This window comes from Muscardinus avellanarius, assembly GCF_963383645.1.
Source record: "Muscardinus avellanarius genome assembly, chromosome: 8".
Classification (NCBI taxonomy): Eukaryota; Metazoa; Chordata; class Mammalia; order Rodentia; family Gliridae; genus Muscardinus; species Muscardinus avellanarius.
The window spans coordinates 17,821,104-17,847,196 of record NC_137794.1 but is presented as its reverse complement, the minus strand read 5'-3'; the positions used below and the strand labels follow the sequence as shown (position 1 = coordinate 17,847,196).

At 43.4% G+C, this 26,093-nt stretch overlaps 1 pseudogene across 1 annotated transcript; it reads left to right on the top strand.

Annotated features, from left to right (window-relative positions):
* Window positions 1-1,473: 1,473 nt before the first annotated feature.
* On the top strand, window positions 1,474-12,776 carry LOC308266007 (large ribosomal subunit protein eL21-like; annotated as a pseudogene). The gene is made up of 2 exons: window positions 1,474-1,564; window positions 12,202-12,776. The product of its transcript is annotated as a large ribosomal subunit protein eL21-like (transcript).
* The last annotated feature ends 13,317 nt before the right edge of the window (window positions 12,777-26,093 follow it).

Here is a 26,093-nt window from a genome sequence, read left to right as displayed (position 1 = left end):
GGGCAGCTGGCTTCGAACCTGTGCGATCCTCCTGTCTCCACCTCCCAAGCGCAGGGATTACAAGCGTGTGTGAGACTTGATTTTTAAAAAATGATGTTGACTCATTGTATGTTAGTATATGACAAAGACATTGTTTTCTCTGCAATTTCAAAAATTATTTACTTTTTTTTCTTGCTCATATAGTGTATTCTCTATGATACAGTATCTAACTAAGTGGTCCTAAGGGTGTAGTAGTGCGTGCTTTTTAATCCCGGTACTTGGGAGGATGAAACAGGAGAATCTCAGATTCCCTGTCAGCTTCAGCTACTTAGTGAGGCCCTCTGCAACTTAGTGAGACCCTGTTTCACAACAAAGAATAAGAAATAGGGCTGGGGTATAGCTTGGGGTGTAGAATGGCTCTGGGTTCTGTTCCCAGTACTGCAAAAAATAAATAAATAAATAAATAAATAAATAAATAATCCCTCTACCTCTTGTTTAGAAGGCAAAGCCTCAAAAAAGAGTAATAATCTTGTCACAAGTCATATTGACAGGCTATAATAAGCACAGATTACAAGTTTATTAATTTAAAAATTTATATGAAAATATTTTTCAGGTATCTATTTTTGCTTTCAGTGTTTACTATTTTCCTAGTTCTTAGAAACATTAATTGACAAGTCTGAAGGCAGAGGCAAACATGTCTCAACATCTACAAACAAGCATCACCCAAACATCCTTTAGAAAAACACTCAGCTATAAAATCAAGGAAGACTGGAGATAAAAAGAGAGGACATACAGAAAGGAGAGAAAAATATCTATGTAATCTCAGAGCATAATGATGTAAGAGAACTGATGGTTAATTTTTGTTCAACAACTATGAAGTTACTTGCAGACTGATCTGTAGTTTTAAAATATGTTGAATTCTGATATTAAGGCTTTCCTAAAGATTACAAGTGGATGACTTTAAAACATATCACAGGACTGTACAGTGACAGGAGAAAAAGGGTTGACCACTGAGTCTTAATGTGTAGAAAATTTATTTTTAGACTGTTTTTCACAATGAAGTATAGTCACACGTCTTCAATCTGAATGAGATGTATGTTAATGAGATATTTGTGATTAATTTTAGATTAATCTATCTAAATGTTTTCATTTGTTTGTTTATCTATATGATATTTGTGTGATTCTTGTTTGTAGATGTTAAGACATGTTGATCTCAGCCTTTGGAAGATTTGTCAATTAATATTTCTAGGAAGTAGAAAAATAAACGCTAAAAGCAAAAATGACACCTGAAAAATATTTTCGTATAAATTTCCACACTGATAGTTTTAGCATTGATTGAGAACGGTCACACATGAATTGCTTAATCGCTTACATGGATTTTAGTACACTGACCTGTATTTCATTTTATGGCCTACATTTTAATTCAATTGAGTCATATAATAGGCTGTAATTGAATCACAAAGCAGGAAACAGATTCATGCCAAGGAGACAAACATGGCCGATGAAGGATGTCTTCACGCTGTTAGTGGAAAATCTGTTCTGGCAAATCCATCAGTCAGTTTACTATTAGTGTTTCTTTCCCTTGGTGAGCAAGGGCCCCATCTGAGTTTAGGGCTCTCACCTGCATTTGTGAAATCCAAACAGCATTGAAAAGAGGAAGTGTTTTCGAAACTTAAAACCCGGCCTCACCTGAGCTTATTTGTAGTGAAACTAAGCAAACTTGTGACTTTCATAGTCTTTATTTAATCCCACATGGTATGAATATTCATATGGTTCCCTACAGAAATGCCAGTGCATTTGATAATGGCTCTGCTGTCTCCAGAAAGTATATCCTACTGTGGGGCATATGTGCCATGCTTTCTTTCTAAAATCTGAAAGATACAGAATTTCAAAACATACTGGTCCTCAATAGTACCTTTTCACTGTGCGTGGTTGTAATTTATGTAAATGTAAAAGTACATTTGTAATCCCAGTACTTGGGAGGCGGAGACAGGAGGATTTCAGGTTCAAGGACAGCCTCAGCACGTAGTGAGACTCCTCAACCTGGCAGTGAGACCCTAGAGACCGTATTTCTAATAAAAAATAAAACAGAGCTGGGGTGCAGTTTAGAAGTAGACTGCCCATGGGCTCAATCCCCAGTAATACACACACACACACACACACACACACACGCACACACACACTACCTTTTCATTGAACTGAAATCGCCTAATGTGTATTTCTCGATATTGAAGCCTTTTCAATCTTTTTGTCCACTTTTCCAGATGCATTAATACATCATTATTGCAAACACTAAAGCAAAATCCTGCCTTCATGTTCTGTTAGTAGCACACTGTGGTGGCTAACTGGCTTGCTGGGAAGAGCCTTATCTATAGCATTAAAAGAGACTAGCATCAAATCCTGCTTGGAAAAGATATTTAACAAATCTGAACATAACATTCCTTTATCTGCAAAATTCTAAAACTGAGACCTATATCCTCTCTTTTTTGTTTTGCTGTTTCCAAGTTTTGTTTCAACTTCAGAAACATATGAACCCTGATTATGTAGACTGTGGTCCTTATCCTTGACCTCCGTTGGATTTCATTGCTCACCCTTTCTTTGTCATGGGGAAACTCAAAATGCTAATTTGGGCCTGGCGTGATGGCGCACACTTGTAATCCCCACGCTTGGGAGACGGAGACAGGAGGATCGCGCAGGTTCGAAGCCAGCCTTGCTGGCTTAAGAGACCCTGTTTCCGAATAAAATATAAAATAGGTCTGGGAGTGGAGCCTGAAGGTAGAAGGGTTTCCAGGAACCCCAGTACCACATACAAAAAAAAAAAAAAAAACCAAAAAACTAATTTTGTACTTAGCAACTGTAATATTTATACTTGCCTTTTCATCCAGGACCTTAAAATACTTAGTGTGTGAATTTAGATAAGAAGGCAGAAGAGTAAATAAAACCAACAGAATTGACACTGTGCTTTTAGGGAAAGTAAAATAGCCATTAAAATGTGTTCAGGCCCGACGTGGTGGCACAAATTTATAACCCCAGCATTTGGGAGGCTGAGACAGGAGGATTGCAGGTTTGTGGCCAGCCTCAGCTACTTAGTGAAACCCTGTTTCAAAATAAGAATAAAAATAAGGCTGGGAGTGGGATTCAGAGGTAGAATGCCCCTGGGTTTAATTCCCAGTACTGAAAAAAAAATGTGCTCAAGCAGTGGAAAAATTATGGAAAAGATGATGACACTATTTTCTGTATACATTGGGTACTTTAAAACCGATTGAGTTTTGCGCAGGGCGTGGTGGCGCACGCTTGTAATCCCCGTGCTTGGGAGGGGAGACAGGAGGATCGCGCTGGCTTAAGAGACCCTGTTTCTAAATAAAAATATAAAAATAGGTCTGGGAATGTAGCCCGGAGGTAGAAGGGTTTCCAAGAACCCCAGTACCACCAGAAAAAAAAAAAAAAAAAACCTATTGGGTTTTTATTATAACTGTCCATGGATTTTAAAAAATTAATTAATTAATTTTAATTTGCAGTGCTGGAGAATTGAAACCCAAGGATATTCTACCTCTGAGCTACACGCCCAGCCCTATTTTTTTTTTTAATGATTGAGTTTTTATAACCATCAATGGATACTTTAAATAATAATTGGGTTGCTAATAGAGACAGTCTATGATTGGAGGTAGAGGAAGGTTGGTCCTTAATTTTCAAGTTTTCTAAGTTATCCATAATATAAACTGTAAAATTTTAGATGACTTTGCACAATTTTTCATGAAGAAATTCACACACACACACACACACACACACACACACACACACTGTTAAGTTGGGTCCTGCACTCATGTGACTTTGTGTCACATGACCTCTGCAGGGCAAGGGAGGGGCTGAAACCCCCGCGAGAATTGGGCGTTCCCGCGAGTAAACCCTCCTCTCACGAGATGCATACCTTGAAAAGGAGAGCCCGCGTCCTCAAGCTTCGGACAGGCGCGCAGGCCCCACAGTGCCTCGCCCTGATCCCCGGGAGAGCCGTGCCATTAAAACTTTACGTGCCATGTGTACCGGACCTCTCTCGTGTTTTTCACACTCCGCCGTACTCACTTATTTTTATTTTACTCGCATTTAATTTTTTATTTTACTTATCATTTGGTGCCGAAACCCGGGAGAACTCTTGGGTCCCTCCCCATTTTTTCTTTTTTTTTCATTTTTTTCCTTTTTTCTCTTTTTATTTTTACTCTCTTTTTGAGCCCCGGACTCTCCGACCCGCCAGCAGCTCGACTGTGAGGTCCCACACCAGCGCTCCGCTTGCAGGCGTTGTTCCCACCACTGCCGCCGCTGCCGCCCCGTGCCTGCCCGGACCGTAAGCCTTCTTCCCCAGCCCCGCGCTCTCCGGGAGAGCCGGCGGCCTTCTTCCCGCCCCGGGCTCTGCTGAGAGTCCATGGCCATCTTTCCAGCCCTGAGTTCTGCTGAGAGCTCGCGGCCATCTTTTCGGCCCCGCGCTCTGCTGAGAGCCGGCGGCCTTCTTCCCACCCCAGGCTCTGCTGAGAGTCCGCAGCCATCTTTCTGATCCCGCACTCTGCTGAGAGTCTGCGGCCATCATTCCAGCCCTGTGCTCTGCTGAGAGCCAGTGGCCATCTTTTCCTGCCCACGTGCTCTCTTCTGGAGCGCCGATGGCAATCTTCCACTGCCACTGCGGCCACAGCCACCACTGCCGGGGCGTGCAGGCTCCGCCGGCCTCCAGGCTGCCAGTTCCACCCACCCGGAGCCAGGCTCCTTGGGTGATGCTGGCACCTGCTCTGCTCCTGCCTGCCGCTTGGACCTCCTAAAACCGCCGTTCCCGCCTGCCCACGCTGCCTGCCGCTGGAATGGGACCGCGCCGCCCGCGGACTGAGCCACACCGCGCGCCTATGTCTTCTCCGCGCCTGGCGTTGCTTAGACCCACCTGCCGGGGCCGCCTGCCTCCTCCATCTAGGTGGCCACCACTCTGCTAAACAGCCCCCAGCCCGCCAAGTCCAGCCCGTGCTCCAGCTGGTTCCTCCACTCGGACTCGCGCCCTGGCGCCCTTCACCCTGTGCCTGCCCACCCCTGCTGCCTGGGCCTGGCCATTCCGGTAAGCAGCCACATGGAATTACTGGGGGGGGGGTCGCCAGCTTTGGCCCGCCATCTTGGACACGTGGAATCACTGGGGGGCCGCCATCTTGGCCCCACCATCTTTAACCCCTCCCACCCATGGCCTCACTGGAGGCCTCGCCATCTTTAACCCCTCCCACCTCATGGCCTCACTGGAGGCCTCGCCATCCTTAACTCCTCCCACCTCATAGCCTCACTGGAGGCCTCGCCATCCTTAACCCCTCCCACCTCATGGCCTCACTGGAGGCCTCGCCATCTTTAACCCCTCCCACCTCATGGCCTCACTGGAGGCCTCACAATCTTTAATCCCTCCCACTTTCCACTCCTAACCAATCCTAGGAGTCGGCGGCCATCTTTCCAGCCCGAGCCAGGCAGCTTGGCACTTGCTCTGCCTGCCAACCGCCTGCGCGGGCCAGGACCTCTGCCTGCCGCTTGTACCTCCTAAAGCACCGTTCCAGCTTGGTTCTCCGGTCACCGCCGGGACCTCTGGCCGGTTTGCCCCACCCACCCCGAGCCAGGCTCACTGGCGGTGCTCCTCGGGGCCCAGCCTCAGCGTCTGGCGCGTGCCTGGAAGCCATTTTGTCTCCACGCCGCGGGCCCGGCAAGCCATGCCGCCTGCGCACCCCCACTGATCCCACCTGCGCCAGCCGCCAGTGCCGTCCACACCAGCCACCGGCATCCGCGCGCCCTGGCTCCACCGTGCCCCCAGCAGCTTCTCAGCGCTTCTGTCACAGCCAGCGCTGGCCGACATCACTATACTCCGGTAAACTGCCTCCTTCCCTTGGTTAGCGGGTTCCGGACTTGGGTCTTCCGGTCCACTGGGACCTTAAAATCCAAGCGCTTGGTGACCCATTGTCCCCCGGTCCACTGGGACCACCCTGCGGATGACCAGGTCATCCTCCGGTTTTGAGAAGGAATGAAGACGTTCTTCCTTATCTCTTAACCTCTGTTTCCAAACGATTGAGCAGGGAAATCGGGGACGCTCATTTCCTGTTCTTCGTTTCCGCCCGCGAACCAATTATGGGGAGTCGAACCTTTATACTAGCAGATGCCCTGAGAGCCTGTCTGCCTTGATACGAGTTGGGAAATAGGTTGCGGTGGCCCAGGAATAGTTAGGAACTTTTATAAGCGGTCTGGTATCCCTCCAAATGCTCTCCCCCATCAGCTTCCATTTATTTTCCCGCCAGCTGCCATTTTGTGATGGCGCGTAGTCACTGCCTGGTGATGTCACAGTCACCATCTTGGCCTGCGCCAGACTGCAATTTTGCTGGGTGGCCCGCTCGGGCACGCCCTAGGTGCTGCGGGAAACGACAGGCCGGGGCTGGGGCGACACTCTCTGTCTGCCCGTGCGGAGTCCGCGTTGCCATTCTTGCTGGACACCCGTCTCGGGACGTGCTCTTTGTGAGTATAGGTCCGTCGCAGCTGACAGAACCTTAACATGGCATCTAAGTTTTAATTCCAGAGAGAAACAGGTGGAGATGGAGCGTACACTCTTGACTTTGCCAAAAAGCAGATCCCTGGTAGCTGCCCTTTGGCTGGTGGTGGCGGCTCAGCCCTCTGGAGCGCCACCTAGGTGTGGAGAACTGCAATGACGACTACCTCCAGGAGCCTGCCTGAAGTGGGGCGAAGCCACGCCCACCAATCAGACTGTGCCCGGCGTGCGGCCAGGAGGGCCACTGGAACAGTGCCCTTGGAAAAGGATGAGCCGCAGGTGCCTCAACACAGGGGGAGCACCTTTCCAGACCAGGCCCCGCCGCTGGCCCTACTCAGCCTGGCTCCTGGATCCCTCAACCTACATCCTCTTTGCCAGCTCAGGGTAGCTCTCCAGGTACTGAGTAAACCAGTCTCCTTTTTGGTCGCCTGCTCAATCTCATGATTTGTTTTTTTCTTTAATAGCCCTTGCCTGTTCAAGCCTCCTCAAGCGCACATCACTAAGCTGTCCAGGGTAATCTCCAATTCGCACTGCAGCTATGCACCCACCTGCACCCCCTTCTGGGGGACTGAACTCCCGACTCCTCCCGGCCTGGGGCCCCTGACGACGCCCCTTGACAGCAGGAAGAAGCTAGAGGGTCCAAACGTCATCCATTATCCCTACCATCAAAAGGCCGGAATGTTAAGTTGGGTCCTGCACTCATGTGACTTTGTGTCACATGACCTCTGCAGGGCAAGGGAGGGGCTGAAACCCCCGCGAGAATTGGGCGTTCCCGCGAGTAAACCCTCCTCTCACGAGATGCATACCTTGAAAAGGAGAGCCCGCGTCCTCAAGCTTCGGACAGGCGCGCGGGCCCCACAGTGCCTCGCCCTGATCCCCGGGAGAGCCGTGCCATTAAAACTTTACATGCCACGTGTACCGGACCTCTCTCGTGTTTTTCACACTCCGCCGTACTCACTTATTTTTATTTTACTCGCATTTAATTTTTTATTTTACTTATCACACACACTCCTTGTTTTGAGCTTTTTGGGTTCATTTACCTTACCAAAATTGTTAATTTTTGCCGGGTGTGGTGGCCCACGCTTGTAATCCCAGTATTTAGGAGGCTGCGATAGGAGGATTGAGGTTCCCGGACAGCCTCAACTACTTAGTGAGGCTTTTTGCAACTCAGTGAGACCCTGTTTTAAAATAAAGAATAAAAAATAGGGCTGGGGATGTATCTGGGAGGTAGAATGCCCCTGGTACCATACACACACACAAAATGTTAATTTTGTTCATAGTGCTGTTGTCATTATTGAGGTATCATCAGGACATCCTTTAACTTTCATAGGATTTTGCTTTCTATAAAACCATGCATACCTTAGTTTTCTATTTTAAGTTTATCATTAAGATTTAGAGTCCTTCAGACTGAGAAAATTAGGCAACACTTGGTGGAAGAAAATATGTGGTTACCATGGGGATTAGGAGCTATTCCAGGTCTGCTTGACCTCTTTACTGCAGGTAATTTATTCTAATAACATCAAGTGTTGCTTCCCAGGAGACAGCCTATCCTTTGAAAGGTGTCTTTATAATTCTTTTCAAAATATACTTTTATTGGTCCATTATGATCACACATCATAATGAAGTTCAGAGTGATAGCGACATACATGCACACAGCGTTTGGTGAGCCCCTCCCTCTCATCCCACTCCCTTGCCTTCCCCATGCATGATACTGAGATTGGCACTGGTACTTTCATATATGTACATAGCATCAACTGGAGTGCTTCCATCATCTTTAATTCTCTAATGCTACTGGTCTGAAAGTTAAAACTTTCCAGATATATTTTGTTATTTCCAATATTTACCCATAATATTATTTGTGTAACAATAATAATAAACATTATTCATTGCATGCTTACTATATGGCTGGCACAGGATCACATTTTATTCTCAAAACCTTTTTTTGGCAGTAGTGATATCAGTTAGGTAGTGCTATCAATATCAGAAAGAGGGTTAAATATTCCAAATACCAGCTTCTGCCAGATGTTTTTTTTCTCTTTCTTATTCAAGAAGTCTAGAAAAAGCCAGATGTGGTGGTGCATGCTTGTAATCCCAGTACTTGGAAGGCTGAGACAGGAAGATCTCAGGTTCATGGCCAGCCTTAGCTACTTAGGTGAGATCCCTGGCAACTTAATAAGAGACCCTGATTCAGAATAAAGAATAAAAATAGGGCACAGGAGGTGAGGGAAGCTCAGAGGTAGAATGCCCCTGGATTCCATCCCCAGTACATTTTTTTTAAATTTAAGTTTTTATTTATTTTTCTTTCTTTTATTTATTTTTCTTTGAAAATCAATCTAGGGTTTATATGACAGGGTAGCAGGGACTCAGTATCTTCCTAATACCTCTATCACACATATATATCTATCTATCATATAATATCTACTATATATATATATATATATATATATATATATATATATATATATATGTAAATATAATCTTTCATTTCCAAGGTTACCCCATACACAATTAAGGCTGTTGAAGCCTCTGCCATCAAGTCCAAATTCCAGACGGTGAAAGGGAAAGGGGGAGGAAGCCACCTTCCCTTTGAGTTCACTTTCCAGAAGCACCTACCATTTTCACATATAACCCAGATGTAGATAGATGGCCAGATCTAGGCCAGTCTCTAAGATTCTATTACTATGAAAGAAAGGAAGAATGAGTATTGAAGATAGATAGCTAGCAGTCTGTTCAGTCTGAGTGCTACTATCATTTCTACTTGTCAAATGGGGAAACTGTCATAAAATATATTAAACTGGCCAGGTGTGGTAGTGTATGCTTATTATAATCCCAGTACTTCAAAGGCTGAGACAGGCAAATTGCAGGATCGAGGCCAGCCTCAGCAACTTAGGGAGACCTTGTTTCCAAGTAAAAAATAAAATTGGGCTGGGAGGTAGAATGCCCTGCAGTGGAGAGAGAGAGAGAGAGAGAGAGAGAGAGAGAGAGAGAGAGAGAGAGAGAGAGAGAGAGAGAAGAAAGAGAGAGAGAGATATTAAATGATTAAATTGATTGACTAACAACTCAGAGCCAGGATTCAAATCCAGGTCAGTCCAATTTAAGCGCTCTTAAGCTCTGCTTTGAAGTGCTTGTACCTTAAAACAGTTATTTGACTTTCTTCTGTCTCATCTACTAAATTAGCATAAAGAAACCTTTTTAAGTTGCTGCGTCAATCTGCCAGAACAATGGAGCCTCTTTTACCAGGGTTCTTGGCAGAGGAGGCCCCACTGGCATCAGCTTGTGAACGGAACCCTTTACTTCTGCTGACCTTTTGCATCGGCAGATTCACAGAATTTGTGGCAGGTTTAGAAAGGCAGCTGGCAGACAGATTGCTGCTTTATTTTCAGTCTCCCACAGGTGGAGGGTTACAGCGGGTTTACACGTCATTAAAATGTGCTTTGTTGTCCCATGGATGCTTTGGATTTTAAACAAGGTAATAAAGGAACAAAGTTTTCAACAGGACCAACAAAAATAAGTAACAAAGAAAGAGTTACTCCAAGAACAAGCACAGTAACATTAGACATTTCTTTCTCCTAAAGCTACATTTTTAAGGCAATGATAGCTCATGTTAGAATAAATCAGGGCATACTACTTCTAAGTTTCTTGAAAAGGATTCTAGCTGATCAGCCTGTGATTCTCTAGTATCTTACTTGAATAAAAACTCACATCTCGAACATATTATGTATGTGGCTTTCATTCATTCCTTCCCTCTTTCTGGTCCACAAAATATATTGTTATTGTTTTTCTTAGCTTTAGTTAGTTTGTTTTTTTGTCTCTGGTATAACTCTTGAGGGTTTTTGTTTTTGTTTTGTTTTTTTTTTTTGGTACTGGAAATTGAACCCAGGGGCATTCTACCTCCAATCTACACCGCTAGCCCCATATTTTATTCTTTGTTTGTAAACAAAGTCTCACTAAGTTGCTGAGAGCCTCACTAAGTAGCTGAGGCTGGCTTCGAACCTGCCATCCTCCTGTCTCAGCCTTCCAAATACTGGGATTACAAGCGTGCGTCACCACACCCGGCCTCTTGAGGGCTTTTAACCTCTCATGTGACTTCTCAGCATTTTGCTTCCCAACCTCAAGAAAAAAAAAAAAAAGAGGGCTGTGCATGAACAACAAAAAAGTAAATACTATGGTTTATACCTGTCACAGTTTAGTTTATTATGTGCAACATTTCAAGAAACTTCTGTAAATTTATTAATGCATTTTGAACATGTAATTAACACCAATGATAAACATCAGTCATTCAACAACGACTTAACTAGCCACAGTAATACTGGGGACACTGAGTGGCTAATGTCAAGGTTTAATGATATGATGGTTTGTCTGGAAGTCAATGGACATTTCCACCTCTGTGACAACATACAGAAAAGTACTTCAAAAAGGAAGACATGTGCAGGGATAGTGGTGTAAGCCTGGAACCCCAGTACTTGGGAGGCTGAGACAGGAGGATTGCAGATTTGAGTCCAGTCTTAGCAATTGAGCGAGGCTCTGTTTCAAAACATTGATGTTATGAGTAATTTTTAAAACAAAGTATTGTATGCATGTGCTTTGTTTTCTTGGATGGGTTTCCTGAGGGAAACACCAATCTTGTTCTTCTCTCTTAATAAAATTATGAAATCAGAAAGCACCACGATCAGAGGCAGATCAGCAAGCGGCAGAGATCTCTACTATTTACCATGCGTCTTTAGTTCTTTGCAAACATTGAGCAAGAGTAGGGCGTGGGGCCAAATGATGTGGCAGAAGAACACAAATGATTATTGAATGGATCTCCTCTGAATCTTTTAATTTATTATTAACTTGTGTTTAAATAAGTAATACATTAATATACATTGCTTATTAAAACTTTTTTCTTTGGTGGTATTGGGGTTCCTGGAAGCCCTTCTACCTCCGGGCTACACTCCCAGACACCTATTTTTTTATATTTTTATTTGGAAACAGGGTCTCTTAAGCCAGCGCGGCTGGCTTTGAACCTGCGCGATGCTCCTGTCTCTGACTCCCAAACAGGGATTACAAGCGTGCGCCACCACGCCTGGCCTAAAACATTTTTAAAGCTTTATTAAAATAAAGGCAAAACCGTCCATTTTTTTGATGCTTCTTTGCCAGGAGCATCTTCAGAGTTTTCTAATAATACTACTTTATTTAAATAAGCAGCAGGCAAGAAAAGGAATTCCAGGCTAGTGAACATACAGCCCGGACGGAGGTCCAGGGCTTGGGAGTGGGAATGGATGGCACAGGTACGTACGTGTGTGTGCAGCTTGGCTGGAGCGACTCGGGGCCGGGGGTCTTCTGGGGTGTGTGTGGACACCTGCTGAGGGCGTCCTGGTCCTCTCATTCAGCCTCTGTGGCAAGGCTGAAGAGCTGGTACTGCTGCCTAGGCAAGTCCAAGTTGAGAAGCTTGTGCTAAAAAGCCCAAGGAATTCACTTAGCTATCAGCGGTGGGGCTGGGGAGTAACTGCCCTAATTGATTCCTACATTGGTCATGAAAACTAAATGAGAAAGATGCGTTTAAGGATTTTAGCCCAGTGCTCTGCACAAATAGATATTAATAACTAATTTCAAGCGGCTTCTCAGAGAACGGCTTTGAGGACTTGAAAATACTACCTGGCCTTTCCTTTCACCGCCATCTTCCAGTAATTCGCCAAAAGGGAAGAGGAGAGGAACCCGTTATATGTTCTCTAGGCCTTTTAGAAAACATGCAGTTGTTCCTCTGGCCACAGATCTACAAGAAGGGTGATGTTGTAGACATTGAGGGAATGGGGACTGTTCAAAAAGGAATGCCTTACCAATGTCACCACGGCAAAACTGGCAGCGTCTATAATGTTACCCAGCATGCTGTCGGCATTGTGGTAAGCAAGCAAGTCAAGGGCAGGAGTTTTGCTAAGAGAATTAACGTGCGTATTGAGCATATTAAGCGCTCTAAGAGTCGAGACAGCTTCCTGAAGCGGGTGAAAGAAAATGATCAGAAGAAGAAGGAAGCCAAAGAGGCACGTGGGTTCAGCTGAAGCGCCTGCCCGCTCCACCCAGAGAAGCACACTTTGTGAGAATCAATGGAAAGGAGCCTGAGCTGCTGGAACCTATTCCCTATGAATTTATGGCCTAATAGGTGTACAAACAATAAATAAAGTCCCCTGGGCTGTAAAAATGGTAAAAAAAAAAAAAAAAAAAAAAAAAAAAAAAAAAAAAAAAAAAAAAAAAACCCAAGAAAATACTACCTGGGTATTTGAAACTTTCCCCAGACTTTTCAGTTAACTTAGGTGTCTTGGGTAGTAGACCCTAAATATGATTTTTAGCACTTTCTGAAATGCAGCTTATTCTATGTTTTTAATTTATCCCTGATCCTTTCAATTTATATTCTGATAGCCTTTATGTAGTTAACCTGATGCCTGGCCTGCTCCAGGCTCATATTAGGCTACATGATAATCCTATATTATCCTTCGTGATTTGCCTCCGAGGGCTTCTGGAAGGTCGTCAATTTCCTATGTATAGTCAACATCTGAGGGGACATTCTGGCCTGCCCGGCTTTCTGACCTCTGGTAATGCACAGGCTGATTACTTGGCATCTCAAAGTATTAATATATCCACTTTCCAAGAGGCTTCTGCTTCACATGACCTTACACATCTAAATTGGAGAGGATTACACAATAGGTTCACCTTAATACCAATAAAAGATATTAAAAAGATTATACACACATGTAAATCTTGCAAACCTTTTTTTAATGTTCCCTCGTTACAGTCAATGGGGGTCAATCCCAGAGGACTCAAACCTAATGTGCTATGGCAAACCGATGTTGCACACCCTGCTTTTGGAAAGCTTAAATGTATTTTTGTGTCCATAGATACCTTTTCTCAGGCCTGTTGGGCAACCACACATACAGGAGAAAAGACTAAACATGCCAGTCTCATTTTTTACAATGCTTTTGCCACATTGGACCTTCCACAACAAATCAAAACAGATAATGGGCCCTGCTTCACAAGCTTGTCTTTAACTTCCTTTTTTGCTCAATAGCATATTAAACATTTTACAGGTATTCCATACAACCCACAGGGACAAGCTATTGTTGAAAGAAATCATTTAAATCTTAAAGTACAGCTACGAAAACAAAAAGGGGAAATCAGTCTCCATCAGCAATTGGGTTTGGCCTTGTTTACTATTAATATTTTAAATTTGCAAAAAGGTCAGTCTGAATCTAAAGTTCAAAAACATTGGGGACACATATGCTCCAAGCCTCAAGTAGAGATACGCTGGAGGGACCCCCTCACCCATCATTGGCGGGGCCCAGATCCCTTACTAACAATGGGAATTTGGATGTGTATTTCCCATGGGAAAAACTATGCCTATATGGGTTCCTGCCAGAAATCTTAAATTCTTTTCCCAGGGTCTGTTACAGGTCTAGCATGGCACCCACAGGGTTGGCAAAACCAACAAGCAAAAAAAAAAAAAAAAAAAAAAAGAGAGAATGGTGGATCCATAACGTAGTCAATCACCAAGAAAAAGAAATAAGAAAAATACGTTGTCTCTAAAGCATTGCCAGGGGCTCAACACCCTTGAGAAAGCATTCTCTATGATTCGTAAAAGATGAACATCCTTCAACCAAGGAAGCTGCCACATCTTCCATTGTTGATCCTGATCCACCTTGCAATACCTACGTTGCCTATGATGATCAACCCACATCAAGCCCAGAGAGTTACATGGATGGTGATCAACTCGGCTACAGGCAATGTAATCAATAGCACAACAAGAAAGACTGCGCCCGGGATGTGGTGGCCTGAACTTTTCTTTGACCTGTGTGTTCTAGCTATGGGTTCATGGGATGTCGGAGACTGGACACCTCAATATCAAGGACAACCAGAGTGCGGTGACAAAGGCAAAGAGTGTACCTTGCCTCTCACCAAAAATCCTACTGAAGCAGGTTGCTCACATGTTCTAAAAAGACATAGACTGCCGGGTGTGGTGGCGCAGGCTTGTAATCCCCACGCTTGGGAGGCTGAGACAGGAGGATCGCACGGGTTTGAAGCCAGCCTCAGCTACTTAGTGAGGCTTTCAGCAACTTAGTGAGACCCTGTTTCCAAATAAAATATGCAAAAGGTCTGGGAGTATAGCCCAGAGGTAGAAAGCCTCTGGGTTCTACCTCCAGTACCACACACACAAAAATAAATAAATAAATAAATAAATAAATAAATAAAAAGACATAGACTGCTACAAACTCCATTTTATGTATGTCCAGGCAGTAACCGTTCTGCCATAGCAGTGAGTGACTGCGGAGGTGCAAATGGTTACTATTGTGCCTTCTGGGGATGTGAGCATACTGGGGCTGGACATTGGATTCAACAAAGGAGACAGATTAAAGTTAGTAGGGTTCCCTTGCCTCCCTTATCGACAAACCCTTTATATGGAAAATGTACCAAATATCAATGTAATTCCATAATGGTCCAATTTACCACAGAAGGCCAACAAAGTCAGGGCTGAGATACTGGAAAAATGGGGATTAAGGTTATGTAAATCTGGGGAAGATATTGGTCTTCTTTTTACAATCAGATGAGCTGTTTATCCTATAGACAAAACAGCATTTGTAGGCCCAAACCAAGAGCCTAATCATTTAATGCCAACACAAACTCCAATATCAAGAGTTACAAGAATCGTTACCTCTATTACAGATGTTAACCCGGAAGATAATAACCCAGAACCAATGCAAAATGATAATACTATCTACTATTCTGAAGATGATAGTATTTATCAAATAATTAGGCTTACTTTCATGGCTCTTAATCAGTCAAGACCAGAATTAACCAATCCCTGCAGGCTTTGCGTAAATAATAAACCCCCTTTTTATGAAGCAATAGGGATAATAGGAAATTATACAATAGAAAATTCACATAGTAAGTGTAGGTGGGGAGACCCCTCAAAGTTAACTCCTTCAGGAATAATGTTGCCTCTTAAAAATTTAAACATGACCTGTATAGATGCCTCAGAACAAGAGATGGAATGGAAAAGATGTGTCAATATGTCTACAGAAGACATATCACAGGAAAAATGGGTCATCCTAAAAGATAAGGGAGTATACTGGCTCTGCAAGAGAATGGGTTTAACTCCTTGTGTAGCTCTACACATGCTACAGAGTGATTGGGATTCTTGTGCCCTGGTTACAGTAATTGCCTATGTGTTGTTTCATACTGAAGAGGTAGAAAAGAAGTAGGCAGGTAGGAAAGAGGCCTCGTAGAAAAACTTAATTTCCTGAGGGGCAACAAATGCTAATTAACTTCCAAGGCTCCTAAAAAGAGACCATCCCTTCCAAGGTGCAGAGATAAGAATGACCAAAGCTTCACAAAACCATCTGTTTACTAATCAACAAACCCAGGAGACATCCCTGGAGCAAGTCAGATACCTCTACTGAAAGAAGGAGACCCCTTAAGGACATGCAAATACCCTATGCAAATTTTAAGAATTGCCTCCCAGACTCCAAGTAACAGAGGATTTACTGAGATATATAAACCCCTAGACCAGTCACCAGGACAGGTTACCCACTTTGAGAACCCCTCCCCTTTGGGGAGCTTTTCTCTCTCGCAGTTCACGTTGGCTTTGAGAGAAGGTGGAGTGCAATTGAAGGCACTTGGCCTGGGATACACTTGGGTAGTGACCTGAAGGCCTCCACTGGACATCAAGACCAACCAGGGCCCCTAGGGGTGACCTGCACTTCTTTTCTGGCATATTGCTTGGACTTTGGGAGAAAGCAGCTTGCAACTGAAGGCATTTGGCTTGGGCTACCCTCTTAGGGGTCACTTTTGCCTATTCCCTGCTGTTTCCAAAGAACTTCTTGCTCCCCTTCCTGCCGTCTGCAGGTGTCATTCTTCGCTCACCGCAGACAAGAATCCGGGTAAGGAAACACCGTGTTTCTTCTCAAGAAACTCCATTTCAATACTACCAAAGATTTAGAGGCAAAAACACATAACCAGATTAAAAGAGAACCCTTTAGTACCTTAGCCATATCTACCCTTTTAGGACTGGGAGTAGCAGGCACTGCCCTGGATATGTCATCTTTAGTGCTATCTCAGTCAAGGACTTAGGGCTGAATTTGATACCAACTTAGATAAGCGTGAGGCCTCAATGAGATACTTACAAGAGTCGTTGTCCTCCCTAGCCCAAGTAATGCTCCAAAACAGAAGGGGCATTGACCCTGTGCAACCTTGGGAGAAGAATGCTGCTTTTATGTTGATCATTCAAGAGTGGTAATAAAAAATTTAGAGGAGATTCATAGGGGAATAGAAGAGGAAAAACAGTCAAAATCGCAAACATGGTATGAACAATGGTTTAATTGGTCACCTTGGCTAACCACATTAATTTCAACTGCTCTGGGCCCCTGTATCGTCATAGTGCTAATATGTATATTTGGCCCCTGCATTATAAATAAGCTAGTGAGGCTAATAAAGGCTGAAACTGAAGAAATACAGCTCATGACCCTCCGGTATCATTATGACAAGCTACCATCTCCCCGTTAGACCTACCTAACCCAACATGGTCCAGACCTACCTAACTCAACGTGGTCTGAGAGTTGACCTAATCCAAGGTGTCTCAACTAAAACAAAAAGGTGGAGATGTGGGGCACATGTCTAAAGATGGCACTGGACGGAAGAGCCAAAGGATGGGCCAAAGAAGGGTCTGAATTAGCATAATATCATATGATAGGCTAAGGGTATAGCCCATGCATGATCAGCGCATGAACAGTGCTTGCCCGCAATGTAGAATTAAGAAAAAAAAAAAAAAAAAAAAAAGGCCTGCATGATAGAAGTGACCTTTAAGCTGATTGGTAGATAGCTCCCTGCCTTGGAATCCCCCTTGTGGTCTTTGCTTTATAAGCTACAGTGTAAATGCAATAAATGAGTTCTTGCTTTGACTTGGCTCCCTGTCGCGTCTGATTGTCTCCAGGGGCGGAGGCTGGAGAATGGACGGACAGCACGCTTACCTTTCTCCGGACCCCCGCGACCCTAATCTTAGGGTGGTAGACACTACAAGATAAGAAAATACGCACATTGGGATCTGCTACTATTTATATTACATATTTTAGAGAGTGTTAAAGCCTATATCATTTATTATATTCTTGGCTGCAAATAATTAAAAAAAAACTGATAAGCTTGTAAGGAAACCTATTTTATCCTGTGGCAAGGAATGTGGAGGTGGCCCTGCGCTGGAACTGGCTCTGTCAGGCTGAGCTGGTTTCTCTGTCTCCCTTGCTCAGTGTGGTGACTCAGTCCTCAGCTCCTCCTCCACAGTGGCAAGATGGCTGCTGCTTATCCTGACCTTGCATGAAGATCTGAAGAGACATCCATTTTCTTCATGCTCCACCTTTTCTTGCTGGGTAACTCCTTGCCCGATCACTAGTCTCGTTGACCACAATTGCTTCTCACGCATGGAAATACATCACTTGTTATACTCAAAGTCTGGGATCCCAGGGTAACAGAGACCACTACCACACACAATAATGCAAAGGCAGGAAGGGGGGTTTATTGGGGAACTAGCTCGAGCTGGGGTCCAAGTCCCTCCAACGCAGTGGAGTCTTGACAAGGACCCCGAGTCTTTGTTCCAAGGAAGTTTTATACATTTCAGTCACTCGGGCTGTGATTTACAAAGGAGTTATCTTTAGACCAAAAGGAATTTTTACTGCTGTTATTACAAGATACGGACAGGATACTTGGTGCCTCCCATTTGGTTTGTGCCTCCTGGGGTTGGTTGGGAGTTTTTCATCCTGACCCAGGTGCCAAAACTGGCACTTAACTGTTAGTTGTATTCCTGGGAAACTGAGACTTAGGCCTAGTGTGTTTGCTGTATGAAGCCTGGCATGGCCCTGCTTTGATCCTACACACTGGATCAAAGGGTATCAGGTCATGAATATTGGCTCAAATCATTAAGATGGATTTTCCTGGGCCTCCAGAGGTATCCATGCTCCTTTTGTTTGCGTATTTTGGTACTGAGGATTGAGCCCAGGGGCATTCTACTTCTGAGCTTGACCCCCAGCACTATTTATTTTTTAAACAGGGTCTTTCTAACTTGTTAAAGGTCTCACTAAGTTACCCGGGATGACCTCAAACCTGCGATCCTCCTGTCTCAGCCTCCCAAGTACTGGGATTGCAGGTGTGCACCACCATGTCCAGCAGTCCATGCTCTCCTATGGATAACACATTCAAAGGTAAACAAGATGGGTTTTGCTATCAAGGCAAACAAAGTTTTAATTTAACAATTTTTTTTTTTTTTTTTTTTTTTTTGCGGTACTGGGGATGGAACCTAGGGGCATTCTACCTCCGAGCTATATCCCAGCCCTATTTTTTATTCTTTATTTTGAAACAGAGTCTCACTGAGTTGCAAAGAGCCTCATTAAGTAGTAGCTAAGGCTCTCTGTGAACCATGATCCTCCTGTCTCAGCCTCCTGAATGCTGAGATTACAAGCATGTGCCACCACACCTGGCTTGAGCAATTTTTAAAAACAAATAATTAGGTTTTTGAAATTAGATTGTAGCACTGCTGCTAGGGGCAAGATACAATACATTAATGAGGTATGGTGATGCATGTTTGTAATTTCAGTACTTGGGAGGCTGGGATAGGAGGATCACATGTTCAAGGACAGTGTCAGTAAGTAGACTTTCCTCAATCTAGTGAGACTCTGTTTCAAAATAAAAATAAAATAAGCTGGGAGTGTAACTTCAAGGTATAATGCTACTGGGATCAATCCCCAGTAACACATGCACACACATACACACACTCACACACACACACACACACTCACACACACACACACACACACACACACACACACACACACACACCACCCCTACCACTCCCACTGGTGATCAAGCTCTTCTTGCACACAGAGTTAATAGTCTGAGGACAATTAAAACACAGTGTTGTGTTATGAAAAGGGATGTAAGGTAATATACAGGTAGATTACATAAATATAAATATGCTTAGTCAAACATTGACTTGGGGGAGCCTGTCAATGAATTTCACTTGGAGTAATAAAATTCTAATTTGAATCTTAAAGAATGATGCCGGGCGTGGTGGCGCATGCTTGTAATTCCCACGCTTGGGAGGTGGAGACAGGAGGATCGCACAGGTTCGAAGCCAGCCGTGCTGGCTTAAGAGACCCTGTTTCCAAATAAAAATATAAAAAACAGGTGTCTGGGAGTGTAACCCGGAGGTAGAAGGGCTTCCAGGAACCCCAGTACCACCAAAAAAAAAAAAAAAAAAAAAAAAAAAAAGAATGAACTGGAATTACATAGGTGACTTTGGTGAAAAAAGGTGTTCCAGGCAGAGAGAAAACTTCTATAATTTTACATAACCACTGTTCTTGCTTCTATACATTTTGACTGAATTGAATTGTGTTGAATACCCTAGTTTTCATTCATTGAAGAATAATTCTTCTTTTTGTGCATGTGGTATTGGGGATAGAACCCAGGGGCATTCTACCTCTGATCTACACCCCAGCCCTATTTTTTATTCTTTATTTTGAAACAAGGTCTCACTGAGTTGCAGAGGGTTTACTAAGTAGCTGAGGCTGTCTGTGAACCGTTATCCTCCTGTCTCTGCCTCCCAAATCCTAGGATTACAAACTGCACTACCACACCCTGCTGAGCAATAAATGTTAACTTTTACTTTTATTATCACCAGTATATCTAATCATTAAAAGCAGATGTATCTTCAAGCTAAAGGAGTGCAAAAATTTTAGAATTCTTTTGATAATGGTATATCACAAGAAAAGGTAAAGGTAAGTAATAGAAATACCAGCATAAACATTGCAATAAAAAGCATTTTCAAGATTAGTTTTTTTGAATGCACATAATCAAATATTGGAAAATGTACCATCAATGAGTGACAAAGAGTCTGGAATTTAGCATCACAAAAGTGTGGATTCCTGATGGATTCTCCTTCATATTAAATGACCATGCTACTAACCACAGGGTGATTTTCAGCAATAGTTACATTTTTATGGTTGGATTTATTTAGCTACAGATGATTATATTTACAGTTTATACATAGTTAGATTGTGTGTTAGTGCTGGGCATGGTGGCGCACGCTTGTAATCCCCGCGCTTGGGAGGCTGAGACAGGAGGATCGTGCAGGTTCGAAGCCAGCCTCAGCTACTTAGTGAGGCTTTTGGCAACTTAGCGAGACCCTGTTTCCAAATAAAATATAAAAAAGGTCTGGGAGTATAGCCCAGATGTAGAAAGCCTCTGGGTTCCACTCCCAGTACCACCAAAAAATAAATAAATAAATAAAATAAGATTGTGTGTTAGTGTCCCACTGATGTGACAGTATGCATGGGAAAACTGAATAAAGGGAGAAAGATTGGCCTTACGGTTTCAAGGGTTCAGTCCACGGTTCTGGGCCTGAGCTGAGCAGGACACCATAGCGGCGAGCACACTGTGGAGTGAAGCTGCTCACCCCATGGTGGGGCGTAACCACAATGAAGGAGAGAGGGGAAGGAGCCAGGGACAACATATGCCCTTCAAGTTCAAACCCTCAGTGACCTACTTCCTCTGCTAGGCCCTGCCTCCATAGGTTTCCAGCATCTCCCAGGAGCCCCTCTAGCTAGGAACCCCAATGTAAGCCCATTCATAAGGCCAGAGCCCTCGAGGTCCCACCTCCACCCCCAGGCCTCACCTCGGAACACTGCTGCACTGGAGACTCAGCCTCCAGCAGTGAGCTCTGGGGGCATCGAAGACCTACACCATAACAAATAGTTTTGAAGGCTAAAAGAAAGAACTCATTCAAAGCACTTAACTAAATATATCATACACAATTAGTCCTAAATAATAACATTTATCATTACTACCTATTCTTGGTAATGCCTTAAAAAGGTAATATTTTAATCAGCTACTAATAAAGATTTCCTCAGGTAACACTGTTCTCTAATATGAAATAATAGTAGAACTATATTCTATTAAATATTAGATTATTCATGGTCTTCAAGTTTTATTTAAAAATAAAGTTCTCAAAATTCATGGATGTCAGGATTCAGCTGAAATTGACATAAGCTACTCACATTGTAGAAATTCACACAAAGGCAGAAGCAGTGCTACTGAGTTTAGCTCAATGCAGCAGATCTCACCGTGCTCATTCTGAGACATCCCCAGTGGTCCTGAGTCAAGATTAGTCACCCTACTGGTGCACACTGAAAGTGACCTTTTGCAGTGAGAGGTGGCATAGATTTTATTTCGTGGTACTAAGAGTCCCGATGGAAATGAGGTACTGAGGCCAATGGGAAAAGCCTCTTAGGGCTGATTATGCTGTCAGTACACACATAACTGGATGAGGAAATTTAAGTAATATGCTTTCTGGTGCCAGAGTGAGAGAGGATGGAAGATGACTCAAGCATTTCTATTTCTTGTTGCTCTAGTTTAAAGAGAAACAAAAATCGTTTTTGCTTTTACTGCATTGGAGACTTTACAGATCACTTTCAGACTTCATTTGTCCAGGACAGTTCTCCTTGATTCTGCAGCTCCTTTCCAGTTTATTTCCTTGATGACTCTCACCTAACATTGCCATTGTCTTCAGGGTGTTACCCTTGACATTGGTGATGTATGTGACATTGTCATAAACCTCCTACAGTTTATCCTCCTGCTCAGAAACCTTAAAAAGCTCCTCAAATAAAATGTGGATTGCCAAAAATGATGATGATGCTGTAATCTCAGTATATATATAATTTGAGTGTGTGTGTGTGTGTGTGTGTGTGTGTGTGTGTGTGTGTGTGTGGTACTGGGGATGGAACCTAAGGGATTTCTACCTTTAGTCTACACTCCAGATATATTTTATATTTTATTTATAAACAGGGTCTCACTAAGTTGCTGAGACCCTCAGTAAGTAGCTGAGGCTGGCTTTGAACCTGTGCAGCCCTCCTGTCTCAGCCTCCAAAGTGTACTAGTATTGGGAAAAGGTATTAATGTACCAGTATTGGGAAAGATTTCCAATTTTAAGATATATCTTTGATAGTAAAAGAAGCCAGGAGCTTCAGGGAAAAGGGCCTTTTTACATTTCTAAAGAGAGGTAAAGTTCCTCAAGGATGTGAGGTAATTCCAGATTCTGGAGAAGCAACTTAACACATTTTGGAGTGTAACAAAAGGTGGGGGGGGTCTGTGCTGGAGACAGAGCTGCCCCCCCCCCCTCAGAGGGAGCGGATCTGGCTGGGATGGAGACAGAGCAGATAACCTGGGCTAGAGATAGGGCAGGATATCTACATATTTAAAAGGACCTGCCGCAGATCTGGTCGGGCTGACTATAAGAATGCTCCACATGTTGTATCTTTCGTGAATTCGCTTGAACCACCCTCCCACGACACTCTTGAATGGCATGGGGTTGTAACTGTCTTGTGTATTTCTATGTTTTTATTTATTTTTTGGTGGTACTAAGGGTGGAACCCAGAGGCTTTCTACCTCTGGACTATACTCCCAGACCTATTTTGTATTTCATTTGGAAACAGGGTCTCACTATGTTGCTGAGATCCTCACTAAGTAGCTGAGGCTGGCTTCGAACCTGTGCGATCCTCCTGTCTCAGCCTCCCAAGCGCGGGGATTACAAGCGTGTGCCACCACGCCCGGCTGTATTTCTATGTTTTTAATAAACTTCTTTAAATCTTCAGCAAGAGTCCGGGCTAATGTGTATTTATCCTTAGCTCAGGATAAGAACCCGCAGTTTTTATCTTTTTTTGTGTGTTTTGAGGGAAATTTCTGTACCCTAACAGGGGTCCCTGGGGACCGTTTCCCCAAACTGTAGCACCAAGTACTGGGATTATAAGCATGTACCACCATGCCCATCTTGAATAATTTTTTTTAGAGAAATTATATTTATGCCTAGCTGTTCCTCTAAATGATTAGCTTTCTGAAGACAGAGACTATATTTTGCCTATTTTTGTATTTCTAGTGCTGAGAATGGTGCTTAGCACACAGTAGGTATGCAGAGAAAGAATGAAAGTCGGGGGTTGGAGATTATATTTCCAAGAAGTAAAATGTGAACAGAAATGCTCAAAAATGTTTATATTAAGGACTTGAGCCTTGAAGTCTTTAAAAAATAATTTAAACTGGGGCATGGTGGTGCATACTGTAATTTCTGTACTTGGGAGGCTGAGACAGGAAAATTACAAGTTTGAGGCCAGCCTCAACAACTTGGTAAGGTCTTCAGCAACTTGATGAGACTCTGTTTAAAAAAAAAAAAACAACAACAACAAAACAAAACAGGCCGTGGTGGTGCACACTTGTAATCCCAGTACTTGGAAGGCTGCGACAGGAGGATCGAGGTCTGAGGACAGTCTCAGGTAGTGAGGCCCCCCTGCAAGTTAGTGAGGCCGTGGTTCAAAAATAAAGAATAGAAAATAGGACTGGGGGTATAGCTCAGAGGTAGAATGCCCCTGGGTTCCATCTCCAGCACTGCCAAAAAAAAAAAAAAAAAAAAAAGGCTAGGGGTATAGCTCAGAGGTAAATGCTCTGGGTTCAATCCCCAATTCAAAATAATAATAATAACAACAACAATAATAATAATAAATAATAATAATAATAATAATAATAATAATAAATGTAAGGTCGTCAAACCACAGAAATGTTACTATCAGCTAGTACTTTTTTCCAGCCATAAATTGGCTCTTTTTCTTTTTTTTCTTCTTAGCACACTAGGGTTGAATCCAGGGTCCTCTACTACTGAGTTACCCTCCAGCCCTTTTTATTTTTTGAGATAGAGTCTCACTAAGTTGCTCAGGCTGGCCTCAAACTTAAAATCCTCTCGCCTCAGCCTCCCGCGCTGGGATTATAGGAGTGCACCACCAGGCCTGGCTTGGCTCCGACTTTTGTGTTTTGTTCTTCTTCCTAGGAGGATACCTTTGAAATCATGTGGTGTTTGTGCAAATTGCCAGGGTCCACATGGCACAGAAGAAGGGCTAAAGTGCAACCGAAGTGGAACTGAGAAACAGCCTGTCAAAACAAACATGATCTAAGGCAGTGCCCACGTGTGCACGGCTTTTATAGCCCCGAAGGCTGCAGTGACGTGTTTTACTGCAGTCACATGCTGCCTCTGCTCGATCGTATGAGCACGTCCAAGTAGCTGCTGTTGTAGTACTGGTGACTGAACTCAGCCATTCTACCTCTGAGCTACACCCCCAGGCCAGTTTATTTCTTATTTGGAAATACTGTCTGGCTAGATTGATGAGCGTCTCACTACTAGCTGAGGTTGTCCTCAAACCTGCTGTCCTCCTAGATTAGCCTCCCGGGTACTGGTGTGCGCCGCATGCCTGGCTTCAAGCAACTCCTCTAAAAGCACAAAGGTTCTCTGCTTTTGTTTATATATTTCAAAAATTCAACAAATATTTTTTCAATATTAATTTTGATAGATGCTTACTGGATGCTATAACATTACAAATTTCTACTTTATTGGTAATATTGCTTAATTGTGGTTTTCAGATTCTCATGTTTTGAAAAGTCAGTGAAGTTTTCCTTAAGGAAAAGAGTAGCTGGGTGTGGTGGCAGGCACTTATAATTTCCGCCCTTGGGAGCTGAGACAGGAGGACCGCACAGGTTCGAAGCCAGCCTCAGCTACTTAGTGAGGCTCTCAGCAACTTTGTGAGACCCTGTTTCCAAATAAAATATAAAACAGGTCTGGGAGTTTAGCCCGGAGGTAAAAAGCCCCTGGGTTCTACCCCCAGTACCACACACACACACACACACACACACACACACACACACACACGGAGTAGGGCCCAGTGTTGTGGTGCGCACCTGCAATTGTAGTACATGGGGGGTTGAGACAGGAGGATCTGGGCACCATCTTGCACCTGATTGCTTATAATTTTATATTTTAAAATACAATTTTCATATTTTAAATTATTATATCATACATTTAAGAAAATCTGGCAGGACTGCAGGTATAGCTCAGTGGTAGAATACTCTCCTAGCATGAGTGAGGCCATGGGTTTGATTCATGCCCAGCTAACTTCATCTTTTGAGTAGATATCTGTTCATATAATGCAAAATTTTAAGGGTTTGAAAGTGAATGTGATGAAAAATCTCCCTCCCACTTTTATCTCCAGCTACCTATCTTGCTTTCAGTTTTTAGGCAGTTGTTTTTGAAGAAAAAGTAGCCTAAGAATGGAATCAAAGTCAGGGGAGGTGGCTCATGCCTGTAATCCTAGTACTTGGAAGCTGAGTTCAAGGACAGCCTCAGCAGGTAATGAGACTTTTAATCACTCTAGTGAGAACCTGTTTCAAAGTAAAAATAAAGTATCTCAGAGGTAGAATGCCCCTGGGTTCAATCACCAGTAACACACACACACACACACACACACACACACACACACACACGATCAATATTTTTTCAGTTTTTAATGTTCTAATTTCCTAAGTAGGTGCAAAAATATGATTCTTAGAAAGGTATTCAAAAAGTTGATGTTTCTTTTATGTGATGTTGGCATAATGAAGTAAGACGTGTGGTTTCACCCTAAAATTAATTAAATATAAAACTTCTAACAGATATGTGAATTGGATATAAAACAACCATAGAAAAGAGGCTAAG